At 37.3% G+C, this 23806-nt stretch overlaps 1 protein-coding gene across 1 annotated transcript in view; it reads right to left on the reverse strand.

The window, feature by feature from the left end:
• The window catches only part of LOC146594795 (uncharacterized), a 198735-nt gene that overhangs the window by 49379 nt on the left and 125550 nt on the right, over window positions 1-23806 (reverse strand).

The raw sequence follows: 23806 nt of genomic DNA on the forward strand, positions 1-23806 counted from the left end.
GGAATATTTTCTTAATAGTGTTAGATATTCAAAACATAAATGTCAAAAATGTCCAAGTCACAAGTATTAGTGACTTTTAAAGGTATGTTTTACAGCTGGAAAAAAATGTATTTACAACAACATTAATTCTTAAAGTATGCACCCTTTCTCAGAATATCTGGGAATATTAAAGCAAAAACGCCTTTCAGCTAGAGGGTAATAACTTCCCTGATTACTGAGAGTCCAACAGCTTTCATAGGAGAGAGGGACTGGTTTTGTTTGTATTCATGTGCAATCTGAGTCACTAGTTGTTCTAAACAAGAATTTTGATGGGTACGTGGGACTTTCACAGCAATACTGCCAAGACAGAGCTGGTACTTCGAGAACAAATCTCATACTTTCCCCAGCAAAGAAGATTCTCAGTTGTATGTAAGGATCCTTTCAACTACTGTGGCTGGAAAGCAGCACTTAGCGCTCACTTTAGGGCTCCTTCACATGCCAGTGTGGTTTTAGGGACKTTAGTACAAGTAAGAACGTGGCTGTAATGCTAAGCAGGGGAAAAAGGAAGAAAATGGTGACTATCTTTCCTTATTTTACTTCCTATATCTTATTCTTTAGCCTTATTTATCAGGGTTTTGTAGAGTTTATCCTCTCCTTACATATCAGTTTTGCTGATAAAGATAAAAGCCCCKCAAACCCCTGTAAGACGCCGACAAGAGCTTATGGCTTTAAGCCATACCTCGTAGCSCTTTGGCCCCTTCGAATTCGCTGCAGGTGGAGCAGGGAGGGTGACGGGTGCTCACCGYGGGGTCCCACGGCCGCCTGGGCACGGAGCAGGTCCTGCGAGCAGGAGGACCCTGACGCTGGCACACCAGCTCCCTCGGCACTCGCGCCATGAATAGGGAAAAGAAAAGGTAAATAACGTGATTTCCCCCTTTTAGAATACAGATGCTTACGCAGAGGTAAACTAAACAGCTCACTCATTATACACAGGGAGGGCGTGCTGGGGAYAGAAAACCAGCAGCAGCTGCTCTTCCTCCAAACCACCACCTGTAATGCCATTAACCTGTTTCAGCGTTTGGCCTTCAAAGTTTCTGCCAAAGTGAAACAGAGTGCAGATATTTCTCTAAGCAAGAGTGGTATTTTCACAGACACAGAGTGTATTTGAAAACCAAGATTCAGCAACAGTGTCAGTTATAGATGTTTAACCTTGAAAAACAAGGGGAAGTCTACTTCAGAGCCCRTTTTAATCCAAAAGGCCACCTCTGTTCTTTGACAAAGCTCAGTGCTAATTTTCAAGGTGCAAACTATTTAAGAAGTGATGATGTAAACACAGCAATATCATAACTACCAGTAACATTCTTAGATGCTATTAAAACAGCTCGTATCTGCCATGTAAAGGCAGTTACATAGCAGAGGCAGAAAGGCTTAACTCTGTCTGTGAGTCCTTTAAAGTTTCCTCTAGGATGAAGGGTGCTATAAAAATATTTTTGAGCCTGTAACTAGCAAAAATGACTTCATTATGATCTCATGTGCTGCCAGAGCACCAATTAAATTGACTTGATAATGTTATGATTAGGCTGTACTTTTCATCAGTTCCAAAGCTCTTGATTGAGGAAGAGATTTGCAACGTTGAAAGAAATGACCTTGTGATATGGATTTTTATCAATGACTTTTTACCTTGCTAGTTTCCAGTTACATGACAAATAAATAACAGTACTTTCACTTTCTATTGTACTTCTGAGGATCCCAAAGTACTCTACTGATTAATTAGCTTCACAAGAGCTCTGAGAGATAGCTACATGTTATCCCCATTCYTATTAACAGTTCAGAATTCAAATGTGATATCCTTGCCCCATTCAAGTAAATGGCAAAAATCCTATTGACTTCAGTGGGGTTAGATTTCACATGAAGAGTTTAAGCAGTTTGACCAAAGTCACACAATTTGTCTGCAACAGAGCAGTGACTTCTTTCTTACCACCACTGCAGTTAAATCCATAMAATGACTGAGATAATATGTACCTAAGGTTTGAATTACACTTGATTCTGTACTTTCATTGTCAAAAGGTTACCTTAAAAAGTCATAACACAGCACTAGCAACTCCACAGAAAATAAAAAATCAAATTCAACTAATGCACAAAAAATTTAACTGGTGGATAGAAGAGCTAATTTCCACAGAGCATCTTTTCAAGTCCTTTTAGTCTACAAACAAAACAGTTTGAGAACACTTCTTTTTCAGTATTTGTATGAACACAGACATTGAGTAAATGTGTATTTGTATAGAGTATGTTCTCATACTTGTCTTAACACAAATTCACAGAATGAAATCAAAGCTTAATACAGCAGTCTAACCAAAGCTTCTCAGCCTGTGCCAATACAAATTCAAAATGACCTAAGCAATTACACGATAGTGTGAAGTAAAATTATACAAAAATAATTTAGAAAAAACTTTTGTCCTCCTGGATGCTCTAAAATGTATAATTCACAGCTATTGTTCCTCCTGAGGGCTAATTGCTGTTTGGTATAGTTTGCAGTGGATATTCTTTAYGCTGCGTGCCACACTCCTTTGAAATGTTGTAGAAAAAAAGAAAAGAAAGATAATTTGACTTTTACCTTTGAATTATGGGACACTYGAGAGAAAAAAAGATCTTTCTGGAGTCAGTTTAGAAAACATAGCAGCTAGAGTGCAAGCAGCTGAACTTCACTGTCTTTTCTCCACCAGGCAGGCTGAGTTCCCTTGGAGGAAAAATGGAATCCAGGTAATATTTATTTCTGAAACGTATTTGTCCATCTCACATCAACTAGTTCTTCACCAAACTTAGCTAGAAAACATGAAGAGAATCCTCCATTTCAGGGATTATGGCCAAACTCAGTGTTTGTCCCCGAGTCTGACCTAGAAGAATTAAGATAGAGACCACCTCAAWGACTACCTCATTGTTTGCCCCATATTTCTTCAAAAGATATTGCAAGGAYACAACAATTGCAGTGTAGGAGGAGGGCAGTGAAGAAGATATTTTCATCAGCTGTTGTCAAACATGCACAGAGTGGTCGTCTGTAATCCTTGTCCTGCTTCTCCTCTTGTAGCATTGGTGGAAGCTGAAGAGACCCCAGAAAGGTACAAGGTGCCCAGTGCAACAGACATCTGTCTGGAGACTAAGAAGGCGACACCTGTAGACATTTATAGGCATTAMAAAAAAGAGATGCAACCATCATGGCAAAAAGAAACAAAGAGTAAACCGGGATGAACTTCAGTACACCTTGCATGTGTAACCAGTGTCAGAAAAAGGCATCCCTTCGAACACATTATTATAAAGTTGAGAATTACTAAAACCTCTGCAGTTAAATGCACTTCAYTAACTCATGCTAACTAGAGCTGGTTAACCTACGTGCCATAACAAGCACTATGAGGTCAGGCCAGGCCAACTGTGACCTGAATTCTGACCTTCGAGTTTCCAGTTCTGTGACAACTTGACAATGAAACAATTATTCTAAAAAGTCTTTATACTTGCAATGTGRGCATACGTTTATTACAAAACCATGTAATTTCATTTAACCACTTAGTGCAGTATCACAGAGAGGGAGAGAAGTTTACAGTCAACTTTTGATCCAGYTACCAGCTCAATCCACAGCAGAAAATACAGGGGCTGTCACAGGCTCCACACAGGCTCTACAATGATATCAACCTTGTATCTTAAATTACAGCTTAGAGATAAAGCAATGCACAAGCCATTTTTTACAGCTGTACACAAGTGGCTTTATTGGTTGTGACACGCAAATGCCAGAATTCACATAAACCACAGTGTTTATATATAAAAACTTCTTTCATGTTACCTTTTGCAGACACCTCAGAAGTCACCTACTGATCTCCATAGGATGATAGGTAGAAAATCACTGCTCTTCACCATCCACAATTTATTAWTAGGCAAAGGGAGTTCTGCATTGGGCAGCATTCCCCAAGTTCACATGCACGGTATTTCAGGAGGTTATGGCACATATCCAGAATATAACTAGCAATCTAAACCAGATATACTGTAAAAGATGGTAGACTGTATCTGCACAAACAAGTAGTCATAACATTTATAGTGGGTTGTATTYCTGTTTACAGAAATCAAAATGAAAACAAAATTTATTGCTTGTTTTGGAACACACTGTGCTGGCAGTTCAGAATTCAGTTTTGAGGAAGTGGAGATACTTGTATCATAATTCCATAAAAACCAAAAGTAAACAGCAAGATTTTCAAGATTTTTTTGTTGAAGTTTACAGAGGCTAGAAAAATCCTGAAGATATGCCTGTAGGAAGACATGTTAATAACTCCTGGGATAATAATTAAAAGATTTATTGCCTGCTTCTAAAAACTCACAGCAAGAAACAATGTCCAACTGAGTCTGGGAAAAACAGATAAAAGATTTGACCTCCAGTCTGTAATTACAACAGTGGACACTGAACTAGATTATCTGGCTAGCAGGGTGAATTAGCTTGACACTAAATGGACATGATTAAACTCAGGGATGGACAGACTTTCTAGTAGAAAATAAGGCAGCAAAGTAGATCACTGCATTTCATGTGCGTCTTCTGTCATACATGATTTGCCTTTGGAATAAGATGCTGCAAAGCTGGACACAAATCATAATATCTATTTTGCTGCTAAGACTGCAACTGATGAAGAAAAGAAAACACTTGCTGCATTTCCCTCATGTCTCATATCTTGAAAATTGTTGTCAGGAATAACTGTATTCATAGCTGTATTCATAACTATATTCATATTCAACTGTAATCATGTCGTCTCTTTCTCCTGGAGATCCAAAGYCCCTCACATATATGAACATTATAGCTTTTAATCCGAATCTTTGTGTCTTTCTTTATGCATGATCAAATTAAAAAGAAACCATCAATATGTTTTAAGAGGCTTTTTTTCTTTTTTTAGCCAAAAAAAACCCCTATTCCACAAAACACAGCAGGTATTAAAAGAGAAACAAGAAATTCACATGTGGCATATATATTAAACTTTTTTTTTTCTTGATATTTCTGCACTGGATTTTCTGCCTCTTCTCCCTTCATCTATACTCTTCTCCTTTATTGAATGCAAACTCAAAGAAACTTAAATCAAATATACAAAGTCACTAAGTTCAAGCAGGTTTGAAATTAGGTGAAGAAAGTTCACTCAAATTCAGAGACTATTTCTGGCTTCAGCAATTTTGAAAACAAACACAATCCGTATCCACAGGGGAAGAAGCTGAGGTAGCCTTTGATAACAGACATGTAGATTTGAATCTTTTCAAATGTAATGGATTTTAATAATCTCTTCTTAAAATGTCCTTTTAGACATTTTTCCATGTCTATGTTTTTGGTATTGAGGGTCTWACAGTCATTATTTCATTAATATTCAAGACTTGCAGTTAAGATTAGGAACTATAAAAATGCTAGGCACTGATAGTTTACAAGAAATGATGTTTTTGTACTATTTCTTTTCTCTTAATGTTTACATATTGRCATTCCTTCCAAACAGCCACATTCCAGTGTGTACCCTATGCCTATTTTTTTCCAGTAAAGGTATTTTCTTATTTGACCAGAATACTTTGATAATCTATTGTTTATTTCTAATCAGGATTCGGCACATTGTCTRCATTTGTTAAAGCTTCCAAAAATACATTAAAATAAGGTTTAAATATGGATTATATTTTACGTACTTTTCACTGAAACAAATATATACAGCTTGTGTTGTGATGCTTACCATTAATGTAGCATTATGAAKGGCAATAAAATAAGTTCAGGCAGCAAAGGATTTTGTGCTGAAATAAACACACACAAATTATAAAGCTTGACAGTGCACAAAAAGCCAGAGAAAATTCTAACAATTAAGATRTATAAGAGGAGGCTTCATAATCCATCCCAATACTGACAAGTATTTTGTATAACTCATATTCAGATATTGAGTAATTTGAAGCTAAAGCATTTTACATTATGTAGAATATTAATGAAAGCCTCTGAATATAAAGACAGAATATCTGCTTAGAAGAAAGGTCAGTGAGACTTAACCATGCAGTTAGTCCCACCACTATTAGTGAAGATCTCTTTCCCCAAGTGAAGTAAACATACTTTCAGCAGTTGTCATGTGAATGGAGAAGGAAGGAACAAAGAAGTCCAGAAGGCCCCAAGAAGAGAGAATAGTATGAACTAAATCAGGAGACTAAGGGAATGTGGCAATGAAGGATTAGATGGAGAGGAAAGGAAAAGGGAAAGATGCACACAAGATTGTATTAAGAGTCTAAAAAAACCTATGAAGGTGAGAGGGATTAATAAGAGAAAGTGAAGTTTAGAAATGAGGGGAAAAGATGTTGATGAAAGAAGAATCTGGGAGCTATAGAAGAGCCCTTCAGCCTCACATTTCAGTCTTAGCATAGCCACTGTTAAGCAAGGAAGAATAAAAGGTGAATAAGCAAATAAGACCTTTTTATTAGATTGATTCCTATGGATATGTGCTGGCATCTGGGAGAAAAAGTAGATTTCCTAAGTAAATACATGCATATAAATAGGCACATACTTTCAGATATAGGAATTTAAGATGCAAAAAATACAAATTACAAGTAAAAGGACACAAGTTCATTTTAGCCTCACAGTTCTCTGCTGTCAAAGAGATAGAACTTAAGTAGCTCACCCTGTGAATTTTACAGCCCAGACCAAACATGTGCCACATTATCATATAGAATCAACATAAAAATATCCTCTGCAAAACCCCTGCCTGCTCTGCCTACCCCTATACCAGAATGTGAATGCGATAAAAAAACATACTGCAGCAGATACATGCTGCTCTTGCAAGATTTTGCATCCGAATTTTTTCCCTTGCCCTTTATTTGCTGTCAGGAGAGAGAATTCCTTCTGGTTTATTAAACGGTTCATTAAGAGCCAGTTTTGATGAGATTCTAATGACTTTACCGCAGTCTGCCTACAGCCTCACCTCACAGAAGACCAGGAGGCAATAGCTGAAGCACAAAAGTCTTAGGAGTTTTTGTTGTCATCACGAAAACCATCACCAGAAGTACACTTGCTGTAGCGACCAAAATAATCAAGTTGTATTATACTGAAAGGAGGAATAAAGGGAGGAATCCTGGTGGTCAAAAGTTCTATGAAGATAACGCCTGAATCATTGAGCTCACTGTTGCTTGAATTTACCTACCCTGTACTTACCCAAGAACAGAAATTATGCTAACCCTTAAGGATAACATTTTTCTAACTACTCTCATTCCCTTCAGTATGAAATAAAAGCTAAATACTGCATATCAAACACTACAAATAAAGACATTTATTTCACTTTTAGCTATTTTTCTCTTTTTTTCATTACAATTTTTTAACAACTCATTGCAGCAGCCATGCTATTTACAGGCAAAGAAACACTTTTTCATCAAAARGAATTGCAAAAATCCACAAGAACATGTAGTGACTTAGAATAGGTTATTGGTAACAACATCTATTGTTATGCAAGTGATATATAACATACATATAGTGAAACAGGATGAAAGTCATCTCACAGGTAGCAACAGTCTTCATCTCTTACTAATCCACTATTTGGTAGTCTTATGTAGTCAGTAGAGTATTAAAGATCTTTTTAAAAACATAAGTGATGGTTTTATATTTTTTTAGTTTTATAAAATAATTCTATGCTGCAGTTACCTCATAAAGTCAAATCAAAGCTGATGTTTTCAGCAAACACTCATTCTGAAAATGATAATGGGTTCATCCCATTCCATATGTTCTTACTCATTTGTTTTTGTTTTGTTTTAAATTTCAATTCGATGGTGTTAATGAAGTATCATCATGAAAATACATACATAAGAATTTACAGTGAAAGCATGACAGTACAACCTAGGTGTCAAGTATCATATCGAAACCTAAGTACATGTAGTAGTAGACACACAATTATTCTTGAAATGCATGCAGACTACAGAGGAATGTAATGGAAAGAAGAAGTATTGGAGGAGAGGTTATGTAAAGAAGAGTTTTCCCATTATGTACACTAGGTAGAAAAATTCTCCTTACTTTCAGGCTAAAGCTGAAAGGATTGAGTCTTGCTTAAGGGCTTCATTCTGATCTTTGTCACATGGGACATCCCTATAGCTCACAGAGGCCCAGTCCCAAAGTAGGTCCTCACCCACTGAGAGATTTGGAGACAATGATGGCATCCCTAGAAGATATTTCAATGGTGAAACATCTAGATAATAGGATGCACTTCACTCTTCTACGCCTAAGAATATTTTCTCTGAAGGAGGAGGGAGGGATGCGTGCCGAATGCCGAACGYGATCTCGCAAATGTTTTCTTTGCTTCGCTCTCTCCGTTTTTTGGTCCCAGGACCTCGTGCAGGACCTCCCTGCGCTCCCACTCGTCAGCCGCCCGGCTGCCGAGCTGCTGCGTGTGGCCAGCGGTTAAGCGGCTCCCTGCACGCGGGATCCTCCCACCTACAGAACTTCCTAGTCCTTGTTTTCTAACGCTAGCCGAGCACAACGGTATATCTCTATACATGCAGTGCAGCCACCAAGAAATCGGTTCTGCGCGTTTTCCTCCTTCTTGCGCTTTTAAAGAGCCGCGCTCGGCTTTCTGTTCCTTTTACCCAACCTTCGCGAGCTTCAGAGCAGTGCCCCTCTGCYCCGCGAGAAGCAGGTAAAGCTCCTCCGTCACTGCTAACGCCTCCAAAATAYGCTCGTGAAACAAAAGCTTTGCTCCTCTGTCCAGTTTGATGTCTTTTTCACGCGGCCTCCGTGATGGCCAAATAATTGGTTGTTCGCTTGCGTCCTTGTCTCCCCCGACAGCTCCGCAGATGCCCTGAACAATGCTCCAAAGGCTGCTTGCGGCGGGGGCAAATCCTCATTAATCATTCCCGGCTGACAGCTCAAGGGAACACCTGCATCTGGCGCGGGCACCAGGCAGGAGCTGCCGGGAGTGTGCCTTAGAAAGCCCAGCCGATCCAAGCGGTGGGAGTAGACTCCTCGGAGCGGTGTGAAAAATCTGCCTCTCTCGCCGGGCTTGCCTTTTATTAAATATCTAAAATTAGACCTGTGGCTCGTGCCGAGATTAAAACACCAATGTATTCTAAGCAAATCAGGAAATGAACAGTACTGTGTGTTATGATAAATGGCTGCTAAATTCTGTGTGTCTAGATCAAGCAACGTTAGCATTAAATACTGATGAACTGTCACATAATTTTCATTTAGAAATGACTGCACTTTGAGCTTCATGTCCTGTGGTGCTCATAAATATTTTTCCCTGCTATATTTCAAAAATAGAATATATTGACTATACAGATATTTTTACCATGTAGCCCCAAGTCCACATTGTATATAAACTATTTTTCTGGGCAAGTATATCAACCCTTCTGTGCAAAGTATTAACAGAAAATGCTCATAGTGCGAAAGGATGCTATAGCCATTCCAATATTACAAAGTCGTGCTCCAAACTCCTATTATAACATTTTCTTAACAGAATAATTGTCAGATATTTTTAAGGGTCTTTTTTTTTTTTTATTCAGAGTACAGCATATTTTTCCCCTATAGAATATGAGGAAGATAATAAAAGGAAATTGTTTTTTTTTTTTGTTGTTTGCATAAAAATGAGTCAGATGATACATAACTGAACATTTACGGACACTGGAATCTAATAGGGTTCCTACTGACTTCARTGGCCTCTGGGTCAGACCCTTAGGCCCCGCATCTGGTGTATGAYTAAATAAGCACAAGTCTTCCCACAAACAAACTGGAAAGAACCACCAYGGACCAGAGCTTACAAACTACTAACAATGGGGTTTTTTTGCACATAAGGGGGAGCACCACCTGGCTTTGAGTCTGTCCGTGAAATATGTTCACATCTCAGACTCAAACATCTCAAAGCACTCAGCTGATACAAAAAGTATCTTTTAAAAGGCAGACAATTATCACCTAGACACTATGGTGAAGATTATACCAAAGGTCAGAAGGGAGAGAAGAGGAAAGAGAGAGGCAGGGATAAAGAACTGCAGAACTCTGAGCATTAACCCATCGATAGTGTGGAGATGATGTGTACAGTGTGAGCGAGCATAAAGCACAGCTTGGGGATTACTTACAAGTTTTATTTGTAATATATTTTCCTGCAAGTTAAATGATGCTGGTGGATTTGAATTTGAAAGAAATGACTGAAAGTAAAATTAGAATTTTGAAATCACTATTTTAATTTTAACAAGAAGGAAAAGTTCTCATCTCTATTTGCAAAGTAATATCACGCTCTGTACAAGCCAGGATAAAGCTTGCATGCAATATCTTTACAAAAAAAAAGGCGCTGATGACCAAGAGAAAAGCTATGAAGTGCAATACTTGTGAAATCTGCATATATTTTATATACATTTGCATATTTTATCTTCATATTTATAAATTTTTACATATTTCATGAATACTTTAGAACAAAAATTTTTAAAGATATATATATATCTTTTGCACTTGGTTGTTGGTTAGAAATACTGATATTTAACAATAAAACCCTTTCTTCATACTGAATGCAGTGCCATCATCTATCTATACAATAGGAGGAATGATGCTACCTAAATGCCATGAATTAAGGAGATAAATAAGAGCAGATAGAAAATATAGACATCTATTTGGCCTAGTCTCTGAAAGCTGCCAACTCATGAAGTCATGCTCGGTCATTGCTGCTTTCTGTTTTGCTGTGCTTTTATAGCAGCAACTAACATAACTGTTCTTAAAAAATTCAACTAGGTTTGGAGGAAACGCGGCTTATAAAAGACAGCAATTTATTATTAAGACTAATATTTTCATGAGTTCTTTGAAAATCTCAAATCTTTAAAGTCCATGTTTGGACTTTGTACAAATGCATACAGTTCAGAAGTGAGGAAAAGAAGTGACTGTGTGGATATGCTGCATTTTTATTCACCTCAGTTCGTAAGAATAGCAAATGTACAGTGGGCATAGGTACATCTCTTTAGTAATAYATCTCAGTGATAGATGAGAACGACTTAATGTCGGAAGCCTCCTTCCAATTTCTTTAATTGAGAAGTGTAGTGAGCTGTCATACCGTGCAAAAGGCTGGAATGTAAATTGTAGCTGCCCTCAGGCAAGTTTCATTAGGCTTTCTGAAATCTTTTTAAATTTACTGTGTAAATAAGTTCCCATACAACTTGACAACATCTCCCACTCAAAAGTGAAACATTTCATGTATACGTCAAATACATAAGGGGGGGAAATGTTCTTCAAAGAGACACTGCTAAGGAAAGCATCATGTAATACTTATCTTGGTTGTTAGTAGAAGCTCTGATTATTGTGTCATTATTAAAGTTTTGAAATAACTTTGAAAATCTATTTCTTTTATCAGGGGTATCACTCACTTCTCAGACTGGACAACAAAATAAGACTGTCTAGTTTCCTTTATAACCTGTTTTRCTATCTACTCTTACTCTAATCAACTTAAAACTAAAACATAGAAGTACAAATTTTGCACAAAATTAAATTAAAATCAAAAAAACCCTATTTTCACTCCAATTATAAAAAACTCATTTCTTTAGACCATTTCTATGCACATTCTATTTTGAAAATCTTGTTAGAGGGAGTTTTCTACTGAAATTACATGATTCAGTCATATAGGCATACAGGGAACCTGCACAGCAAGAGAGGCTCATCCCCCTCTCCCACTTCTTTCTTAAACTTGGAATTAGTCAGTTCTCAGAGGCAAATTAAAACTTTAAATATACAAATTTTATTTCAAATGTTAACAGTTCCAGTACTGGGCAAAAMGTGGTCTCATTTCGGTAGGAACTGGAAGAGAAATCCCAAAGCCAGAATATAATCCTTAATAATTTTCTGCTTTCTACTCAGCCWTCATCCACCAGCTCTGGAGAATCATCCTTGACCCAGTCCAAGGACCATAGRGTGCATAGACCATATACTGCAAAGGGTAAAATACCAGGGGGGGTCACGTGGGAAAGTCTTATAAATGAGGTATCCAAAATTAATCTGTAACAGCTTTTTAATACTTCCCTTTGATCTTTGTAATTATATAGGAAGCGAATGGTACRTATAATAGATTAAATATGTAACCACCCTCCCAAGTAATAGCAGCTTTGAAAGATTGTGTCTTGCTTTTTCACTTCATTCTTATTCCCAAACTCTTAAAACAGTCATACGCAGGCCTATTTTTTTTTCAGAGTGAGGAGGGGGAASGAAGGGGGGAACGAAGGCTTGCTTAGCTTAAATAATATTAGAACGATTAGAGTGCCAGAGAAGTTGTTCTTGTTTTTTCCCCTGTATTCCTTTCTCATAATCTCTAAAGTATAAGGAATAATTAACTGAAATCCAATTAATGTTGATTTAGAACACCTGTTTCCAAAATCCTTTGAAGAACTTTTTCATATTACGTTTTYCTTTGGTCTTTGTTTTAAGATGAAATAAATATCCCTATTCTGCTGCTTTTAAGAGCCCAGAGATTTGCATTTTCTAGACATGAAGAGAACCTGTTGTAGGAGAGCTGTGAAGACTTAAAAGACCAAAGAGCCTGGTGTATATATTGCAACAGCAGTAACTTCTTTAACTCTTCCTTCTCCAAGTTGCAGTCCTTCAGAAAATCAAAGTGACTGACTGACCCACCCACCCACCAYGCACAAATTTTGTTATGCTGGCTAATGTCTGGTTTAGAAATTTATTGCAATTTATGGAGCAAAATAATTATTTCCTGCTAAATGTGCTTACCATAGCCACCCTGTCAGGACAGGCACTAAGGAGAGCACAAGTTGTGTGATAAATGCTGTCCCACTTTACAAGAAAAAAAAATCAACGGCCTGTGCCATTGGTTGCAGGTCTGAACATCTTTCGTGCCTATCCGCTAGTKTTCCTGACCTGCTGTTGTGCAGGTACACGTGACAACGAGGTCCCCTCCCGTCCCATCCTGTCCCACAGCTATTCTCATTCAATGCTATAGGAAACAGTGCCATGAAGAGGGCAGGACACGACAGGGTTTGTGGTTATATATCTATCAGGCAGGTCTAGAAAGCGCCACCCTGACAGTTTAGATACGAAGAAGACAATGATTCAGCAAGACCCTTACTACCAGAAACTGTCTGGAGATTAGGCGGAGTAATTGATTGTAAGTTGTGGTTGTAAAGATCTAATAAACACATTTGGGAATCAAAATATTTTTACAATTTAGGCCTGGTATCATACTCCTACAAAGTTCAAYTGAATGAAGAAAGAACCTTTTCAACTCTGTATTTGGAAATTTTTTGCAATATAGCTGGCTATGAAATGATCCTTTTATTTTGTGGGGAGGAGAGAAACATAAGGACCTCTTATTCCTCTTTATCCTTAAAAGCATTAGATTTCTTAACTGAAAAATAAGACACCAGCAAATATTATTCAATCTTAATTTCTTATGTACTAAGCAATTTCTTACAAATCGCGTAATGCATTCAAGGGATCAACTTGTGCGGATACTGATTAACTGTATCAGAAGGGAGCTGTCTCATTATATATCTTGAGCTTTCTTCATTAGAACAAATCTGCAAACAAATGTTGAGTGTTTAGATTATTTTRCAGCACATTGTATGTCTGGCCACAGATACAGAATATACCTATTATTTTTAACAGAATTATAGAAAACATGAAAGGGCACTTACTTAAATATTGACGGTTGACAGGGAAAAAAGACTTTTGATACAGAATCCAAAAGAGATGGCAGAAAGAAACCTTTTGCCCCTTTAAAGATCAGCTGCATATTAACTTCTACACTTTTGAAGCACCTTTAAAAAATTACCCTTAGCATTAGAGTGTTTTATGAGAAGCCCATGAAATTCAGTAACAGTTACAAAAGAAAGAAAGAATGGACAAGAGATAAATAGCATTAAGGAGAACTAAGTAAAAAAAAATTAGTCTTGAATTAAACAAGCTGTTCTAGCAGCAGCCAGGGTTGGGGGGGAAAGGTTACATATTTCAAAGATTATCGACTCTTTTCATGAAAAGCACTTGCGTCTTTACAAAGCTTTTTAGCATCCCCAATGGTATCTTAAGGTTAGTATGAATTGAATTAAAATATTGCATGCAGTGGAAAAAGGCTTCTTACTGTACATATTTATTTTTACCATTTTTTCTTACCCTTTTCTGTTTTGCAGGCTCTTTCGCGCTGCGTGACTGGTAGGTACATAGTCTTTAGGGTGCTCTGCCTTCTGATGTTAAAAATATATAGACTCCTGTCAATACTGGAGAGCGAATCTGGAGAGGGACATATGAAAATGGATTCTATGCCTTTATCTTCACACAGGAATAGGGCTAGTGCAGGGCTCCTTGCATGCAAAATACAGGCTTCGTAGATCGCAAAAAGGCCGCCGCCACCACCACCACACAAGACTGACAGATACAGGCTGAACGTGTTCAAAAGAGTCTACACCCTGATGTGCAATCGCAGCTGCCTGAAAGCTACCACACCAGTACACACTTCTAGGGTCTAGGAGGCACATCCTAGCTTTTCACAGGGTTACATTTTGATGACAGATTTCCATATGTACAACTAAAAAGGAACTTTAAAAAGGAACTTCAAATATTCTATAGAATGAAACAAAGGAGGGAATAGTCCAATACCAAGAATATTTCCAAAAACAATAAGCATTTGATTCTTTAACAAAAGTAAAATATTACTGAAATATGTAATTGCATAAGTCATAAGCCAACCCTAATATTTAYTTCAGTAACAATTTTACTTTTGTTAAAGGATCGTGATTTAGGTGCAAGATTTTCAATGATAAGGTTTTCAAGCTGGATTTCATTCTCTGCTTCCCACAGGATCATAGCTATCCCAGCTGATAAGAATGGATGGATCTGCCTGGGTATGGCACTTTGAGATGCTGGCTTGATTTCTTGAGATAGTTGTCTTCTAGTTTTGAAGAAATCTTTGGTGGTGGGAGCAGAAGGAATTTACTTTAGTTTTCCAATATTTGAGACCAAAGATCTTGAGAAACAAATCTTTTTCTCAAACTCAAGTCTGAATATGCATAGTTTTGACAGAAATCCTTTTTAATCTACAAGTTGTAACCCAACTCCCACTTCTGTGGCTGTGTGGCTCAATGGATCAGAACCTCTCACCTTTGGAGACGCCTGCTCATCCTTAGAGTAAGAGGAAAAGGTGAATTTCAGCTCCAACTCTTATCACRTACATGCGGTGCAGAAACAAAGATGCAGGCAAAGAGGAGACCTCTGTACGATTACCTTTCCAGCTCTGCTCTGCTCATAGCCTTTACAAYTATCTATCAACTTTTGAAAAGGGCTTATAATGGTCCAGGGCATGGATATTATATCAAAAAAAGGAAAGCACAGGTACTRTGTTTGCATGAAATATTAAAGACAGACTGTGTCAGCGTATGAGCTAGAAGTGAAGTATTTTATGAAAGCCWTTGAAACCAGCCACTAAAACAGACTGGGCAACACAAAACATGTGCAGATAGTTGGGTGCCAACAGGTCAGGGAGTTAATTAGAGAGAGAGATCCTCACGATAAGAGTTTGGATATTCAGAATTCTTTTGTTTTCAGTATGAACAACAAAGGAGGAAAAGTTAAGGGAACTATCTTAAGTATTAACACAGTCACTTTTATTTAGTGCTGTTCTTAAAAGTTACTATTTCAATGCCTGTTATCCAAATAAAAATTCTGTATGAATTCAGTCCCAGTTCAGCATCTGCAGGTGCAAAACCCAAATAAATTACTGGGGAAGGGGCAGATGCTGACAGGATTGCAGTCTAGACTCCTCACTCTAAATCCATTTAGTGCTATTAACCATGACTGAGTGTAATAGCTCTGTGTACATTAGCGCCAGGATAATTTTCCCTATTTTGCTAAATATCAAATGTGTGTACGCATACATAGTGTATAAAGAAAACACCAGAGATAACAAAACAAAAAGTCTAAGATGTACTATATATTTCCGATGACTGAGAAARAAAAGAAATCAAAGTAGACAGTTTTTTTTAAATATAGCAATATTATTYCTCTATTAAAAAGTGGCACCAGATGAAATATTTCCTTTTGATACAAACAGATTTCATGCACACAGAGTACCTGATTAAAAAAAAAAAAAAGTTGTTTAAGAAATGCTCACTTCTACTGCATGCAAACAGCAATAGAAACCAAACTCAATCAAAAGATAATCTCGTTTAAGTGAATACACTTGCTGTGTGACAACCCATATTTTATTAAGTTGCCCAACACTTTTGAACCTTGATAAGGAAATGGACCTATTCTGAGGGCAACACAGATATCTGCYGAGGAGATTATTCCTACTGTATACATCTAGCCTTGTTAAGAAGCAACGAAGAAAGGTGATGCATAAACACAAGGTAGAAAGAGAAGCAACACTGAAAGTGATATTGAACTAGAGGGCTCTCCTTTGTGAAAAGAAATAAAGAACRAGATTATCTGGAAAGAGAAACTGCTACCAAAAACGTAGGGAGAGATGAAAGGTGCGAGACAGCGAAGGGCAGAGAATAGCCGGGGAGCACCGTGGCTGGGGAGTCAGGTTGCACTCAGAGGAGGCCAAGGGATCCGAGGGTAAAAAGCCAATTAATGGATTAAAGGGTAAGTATCCAAGTTCTAAAACAGAGGGGTGATAATATAGGCAGCTAGGGAGAGGATTAGAATAAAGAAGTGATAACAGTATTCAGCTGAGAGAGAAGGCTGTCAAGAGCTGAATGGGGAAAGAAGGTAAGACAATGAAAACAAAAATCTGTCATTTAATCAAGGGCTGTGATGGTGAGAGCTCAGACAACAACAAAAAAAAGGAAAAAGGGGAAAGAAAAGAAATGAAAAGAAAAGAAAAAAGAAAAAAAAAAACACGGTTTGGTTTCAGCTCCAAGAGTCCTGAGATCATTGTTGGAGGGCAGGGACAGATGGAAGATTTGGCCATGATTACGTGAAATCAAGTGGGTAACAAAGAGTTTGGAGCAATTACCACGTGCAGTTCCACAGCGCTGTTTCTCTAAACTGTTCGCCACTAGGCACTTGCTTGTCCCGAGTGTATAAAGCTGAGGATTTGCAACAAAAGATACRATGCCTATTTATGGAACTGTATAAGGAATTGTGCTCTACGCATTTCTTTTCTGCGGTTTCAGAGTAGCAAAGTATAATAAAGCATGTTTAAAAGAACGCTTCGTTTCCCAGCTACATATTATCTTACTGTATAATCTTAGCTTCCATAATGTCTCTGACACTATCCCCCGTTGTACTTTGAACTTAGGCCTTTTCCATTAAAATATTATAGGGAGTGACATGGGCAGGGGCTGATTGTTTGTTTTCTGTTTCAACCCTCTTTCGCTTCCTACTATTTACACTTTCCTGAGCTGATAATATCTTGTTTTCTTCTGTGTAATTTACTAATATTATCGTGTATTCTATAAGCATGCTAATGTATACCATAGAGATAAAATACAGCTGTCAGGGCAGATTTCTTCCAAGGGAGAGTTTAAGAGGAGTTCAGAGTTGCAGAAACCTGGTGATACTTACAAGTGACAGCAGGATGGTTTTAATACAGTCTGAATGAGACAAAAAAAACCATCATCTTTTTACCAGAAACATGCTCAAGTAATTATATTAGCAAATTTTAACTGAATCAATTTGTTAGGGTAAAAAATATTTAATAAACAGAAGTTTTCTTGTTCACTTTTAAATTTTAGATCTTTGTAATTMTTCAACCATTCTTAAAATCCATCTTTTCATATATCCTCTACTTTCCTCAATGAATAGGCTGGCAAACAGTTTTTGTAAGTCTGATTCATTTAACTGCACCCAGAATGATAAAACACAGCAGGCAAGCATAAAGGCTTGATTTTGTCTTAAGACACTGACATCTATCTTCTGCTGATGTCAGGGATCCAAGGTCAAAACTAAGCTATAATTGTCAGGCCCCCCAAAAAAGCCTTATGATAAAAGCAGAGGCTTGGAAGTTGGAAATGGCTGGGGATTAACACTGCCGTCTTTTGTTGCACCGTACATCAGCAAATGCCTCAGTTTCAGGTTGTAAAATGACTTTTACAGATCTTTCAGAAAAGACAGGATTGCTTTAGCCACGACGGTTAAACAGTGCRGCTAAGGAATCTGCATGCAAGTGGGACAATGTTGTGAAGAACGAGACTCTCTTTTTCCAAGCAAATCACTTGGGTTCTTGGACAGCATATAGTCCTCTTAGTAAGGAGCAAATATCCCTTTTTTCCTCTCAACTTGGAAAAGGAAGATTTTGCATCATTTACTTCACTTTTCCCAAGCAAGAAGTTATTGCTGATATTATTTTTCCACAGAATCCTGATTAAGGGTAGGGTTGTGAAGAGCCTACTAAGGTTCTGGATTTAGTGTCAGCCGACATCTGGACACAGAGAAGTCTCATGCAGGAAAATCTTACTAAATTAAAATGGCACGATACTTTTTTTTTTTTTAGTTTTACCTAAATCTCACGGTATTTGATAAAATAGTTTTTCCTGGTTTGGGAAAATACTTCCTTCCCAGTTTGGAATTTTCTTTGAAGTTATAAAGAAGTGGCTGTCTGGAAAGCTTCTGTGCTAAAAAGTCTCTAAAAAAAGGTTAATGGAAATTTTCACTAGGGTAAAATGTGTTAACATTGATAAAATGGGGTGATTTTATGTATCATATCTAGAATAATTTATAGGAAACTTCATTTAAATGCAGAGATTAATCAGAGATTCAATCAGAGATTATTTTCTCCTTTAAAGTAGGAAATACTGTTTTAATTTTTCTGTCTTAAGCAGATCTGAGATACACAAAATTGTTTAAAAAATTAACTTGGGGGGAAATTGTTTTAAACTACTAACACATAAAATATGATTTATAACAACATTTATCATTAGTTCTATATATTATGATTTTGTGGAAGACAAAGATACTTTCATAAAAACAATATTTTGATAACATAAACAGGGAAAAAGCAATGATACGAGCCTCTTGCAAGATCCCAGAAACTCTCCTGGGAATTTTGCTTGTGTAACAGTCAGTAATATAACCCAAGAATTAAAGCTGGCCATCTCTAAGCCATGTGTAGACCTTCACATCATGGCTAATTCCTATGACCAGCAGTAGTGCTGAAGGATAACCCAAGCTCTCAGATGGAGCAGGACTTTAAGTTGCAGAGCTCAGCTGCTCACCTACCCTGAGATGGTTCCTGGGGAAAAGCTACAAGAACTTCTTCTCCCTCTGGAGCTGCCTCTCCTTCTGACTTTGAAATATGTGGTGTTTGCTTTGTAGTTCCAAGTCACAGGAAAATTTTGATAGGTGGCTTGTAGAAACAGAAATACTGACCATTTCTATCATGAATAAATTCAGACCAACAGAGTAACTTTTCTGATAACTAAAAAGATTGGTTGAAAGACAAACAACAAAATAACACCCAGTGCACATTTTCTGATTTATTTGTTTATTTTCACATGTGCAAGTTACATTGTAATGGCTCAAAATGCTCTAGGTATCTTTTTTGGTAATGTTATTTTTGAACAAAAAATGTTAAATCATAAATTTTATGAATTTATGAATCGGAATTTTCTAATAGAAGAAATAAATTGGAAAGTATTTGGAGTTAAAATGACATACTTGGGACATTTTTGGTGTAATTCAACCGAAGTCAGTGCAGCTGCAGTTTATAGTTTATATAGTTTGTAGCTCCCCAGAGTCTGTTCAGGGACTGATAAGAATGCTTATATGAGAAAGGATTACCAGAACTGAAGTTCTGAACTTAAATGCAAGAATTATCCCACCAGACTTCAGCCAGTGAAAGGTATTTAATGCAAGGCACTTGCTAAAGTCCCTGTATAGTGAATAGCACTTCCACCCAAAAATGTTGCCCCAGCTTAAGCTAGATTTCTGAGTTTAATGGGTTGAATCATCCTGTCTCAACGATTAGTTTACCCTAAATTTCAAAATGTTAACAGCCAAATATTATGTGAGTATCATAGCATTTGGAAGAAAGAGCCTTGCATCACTTGATGATAATATCAAAAGTTAAAAATATCAGAAAGCCTGATGATTTGAGAAAGATCCTTTAGCATTGCCAAATGCTTTACAGGTGTGATAGAAAAGTAAAATGCCACAGAATATTCCAGGAGATTACAATAAGCATATAACTAATTAAATCTTGAACTGAATTTGTGTTGGAAAATCAGTCTGAGAAGACCCCTGAAAATCTTGCAAAAGCAAGTTTATACAAAACTTAATATAATAGTCTTTTATCTTGATGCAGCTTTAATCATTGCTGCTTGAAGATTGAAATCATGTTCTGGATGCATCTATTTTTTCCCATTGCCTCAAAAGTGTCTTGGTTGGCTAGACTTTTAACTTAGATATTCTGGTGAAGTTTAGATAGTTGGGAAGTTCAGTTCCTAAGAACGCAGTGTACTTACACTGTAAGATGTCCAGGAGGCCTGAAAGTATTTAAATTGTAAGTCCAGTAGCAGAGATATCAAGTTTAATGTGGTGATACATAGCTGGGAAAAAAATGACATTTTTTCCCCTATGTTTAAGAAGAAGGAAACCTCTACAATACACAAAGATCAGAAGAAAATTTGAAAATGGTATACAGAATAAAAGTTACCAGTTACTGAAGGTAGCTACTGCAGATTTAAATTAACTGCTATCTTTGATAAAATAACTGATTTTCTGGACAGTTTCTGAACAAAGAAAATAGAGTCGTTCTCACCTATCTGGACTGGTGAAGGAATTGACAGAGGACAGAGTGCCACACAGAAAAATACTGATAAAATTGGAGAAGATGTGAATTAGCAGGAAAGCTGCACAGGAAGAAAGAACTAGCTAAACAACAAGACAGAAACGGGCTATAGTTACAGATAAAGCACTGGTCTGGGAAGTTACTGGTAAAATTCTTCATAGTTCATTTTTCAGGTCTATTTTGTTTAATCAGAAAAAAAACAGAACTGCTTGATGAAATACACTGATGACAATGTTGTGAGGTATTTTTCAATACAAGGAATTATAATATCATGCAAGAAAAAACCAGATGATCTTTAGGACTGGAATAATAGAAACGGGGTGACATTTAACTGTTCAAAGTGCAAGGTCAATCACTAACAGATTAATACAAATTTTTGCATTAAATTTGGAGCTCATTAGATGCAAACAACATAGGAAGAAAATACATTGCCATCTTGTGAACAACTAATCTAGCAATGAGGAGCAGAGTAACATGACTATGAAAGACAAAAAAACCCACTACCCTGATATCCAAAAGGCCCTAGTGAGTTAACTGGGACATGGTATGGAATATAGCAATCAGTTCTAGTCATCCATATTTAAGCACCATAGGTTTGAAATATCACAGGGGCAGACAATAGCTACTAGCTTGATCAGACTGGTTTCCCAGTAAGACTAGTCATTTTAAATTGGAAGGACTAAATATTGCAGTTGTCTCTAATAGGAGAAGACTGGATTATGACCCAGGAGGTCCTTTTTGTTGGGAGATGCCGCCTGAAAGTGGGGCAAAGGGTGAGCGTAAGATTTAATGGCTCACTGTTTATGAGAATAATATTAGAAAGGTTATTTACTGCTAAGGGGTATTTTGCAACATATCTTATCTGCATTCACATGTGGCTGAAAGTACATATACCCTAAGAACTACAAGCTTTTAGTCTGAACACTATCATACAAGCATACCTCTTCTCTACTCCTGCATATAGTACATGAGCAATAAGAGTGGGATATATCCTTCCTTCTTTCAGTCAAAATAATAGAAGGATTCCAATGAAATGGGCAAAAGGTGATGAATTTAGGGGCAATATAWCTCAAAGAATATCAAGTTATTAGTGGTAAGCACAACTGTTCTTTTTTCCTGCGAAGGATTATTCGTATGCATATTCCTGCTGTGGCATTGCAGCAGCATGTAACCCACACAAGTCATCAGAGAAAGAAGAAAACTTCAGAGACAAAAAAAAAATACGAAGAAAAAATATGAATGGAGAACTGCCTAAAGAAAAGGTCAAGCATAGTAGTCCATACAACAACTCTGCAGTCAATGAAATGGGAACTTCCCTCAAAGATAACATTCAGATAATCTTGGAGAGYATGATCAGACCATAGTAGGTGGTTTTATCTTGCCTATAGCTAGCACGTAGCAGGTGTAGCAGGTAAAGAATAGTTGGTATAAACTACAATAGTAACAGGGGTGCACTCAGCACTTGCTACAAAAGGTTATCGTACGCTCTAAAATCATCTGACTAAAAGGACATTCACCCTAGGATGCAAAAGAGAAAGAGAAACGATTTCAATCTGGCAAGTCAAAAAAAAACCACTGACATATTGGATGAAGATTTTGACAGATTTGCTGAGCTCTTTCTGTAAAGAAAGAGTAATTGAAGATGTCAAATGCTGAGTGTTTTTAAGAGACTGGCTACGTTACGACCTGGAAGTATACAGATAAGTACTCTGCCTACAGTACTAGATCAAAATAGGAAGGAGGAAGAGTAGCAGTCTGTGGGTACTGAGCTTGTTACCAAGCAAAAGGAACCCATGTTTTGTATRAGTTCTCATATCTCATTTGCCAGCAGTTAGTAAGTGGTCTAAGTAGCTGAAAACATCAGTTGGAAAAGAGAAACTCCCTAATAAGTCTCCAGGAGAGAGCTCATTTAATGAGTAAAATGTAGACTTACACATCTTAAGATAAATAAGGTTTCCGTAATAGATATYAACCTGCCTTACAAGTTGGGGGGAATGGGCATAGGCAAAGTTTCAAAGCAGCTTGCCACAGCCAGCTAACTATGACCAAAGGCAGAGACAAAATTGGTGGTTGATCAGAAGAAATATTCAGGGCTCTATGCAACATAAGCAGTCCCTACTATGAAGCAGAGGATATTCTAGAAATGGAAGACCATCCAACAATAAAGTTGTATTTTGAAGATTCCCAGGATCTAAACATTTATTTGGTGAACAGGCCTAAACTTACTCATATCCTCTGCCTTCTTATAGACTGTTTCTATCACAGTCAGAATTAAGTTCAAAAGTAAGTCTCCTGAGCCTTTTCATACTCCTCATCCTTTTGAGGATGGGAGTTCACAGAATGAAAAGAATAAGATGACACTAGAGAAACTGCCTTTATGAGGCTGTGTGCAGGGGGCTGATCCCTTGCCSTAGCCAGTAAGCTGTAGTCCAAAGACACCCTTTTTCCTGGCTGGAAGAAAAGGCAGGGTTGAGCACCACTGAAATGCTCAAAGATGCTCAGATCTGAGACAGAGCTAACAGATTTACCTCTTTTGCTTCCCTTAACAGGATTTGGGTCCCTAAGCATTTTCCAAGGATAATCTTCTCTTTGAGACAATAAAATCTTCCAGTCTGCCCATCCGACAAGGGACTATCTTCCCCCACACACACTTATAAGGCAGGTTGATATCCATCAAGGAAACCATAAAAGGCATAAAAAAGTGAGAAAAAAACTATATGCAAAAGAAGACTAAAAAGAAAATCCAAAAAAAGCTTTAAAGAATAAATGCAAGGCTGAGAAGCAGTAGGACATGATTTGAACCTAAGTTGCATTTACCATGTGTTCCTCCTTTGCTATTTGTTCTGTCCAGTAAATGGGCATGGGCATAGATGCACCAGATGGTAACACTAAAGCTAAAAGGCTCATTCACACCCACACTAGGAAGTTACATATGGAAAAATCACTCTCAGGAAAAGCAAGCATTTGAATGTAAATGCAATCATATGTATAGTTATATAAAAAGCAAATTTAAGAAGGTGTTCCCCATAGACCTATAAATATGCTAGCAAATCCYATTTCTGATGATACCATTGTTAAGACAACTGAGGTATCAT

This window comes from Rhea americana, unplaced genomic scaffold, assembly GCF_003343005.1.
Source record: "Rhea americana isolate MKP2758 unplaced genomic scaffold, rheAme1 scaffold_25, whole genome shotgun sequence".
Taxonomy (NCBI): Eukaryota; Metazoa; Chordata; class Aves; order Rheiformes; family Rheidae; genus Rhea; species Rhea americana.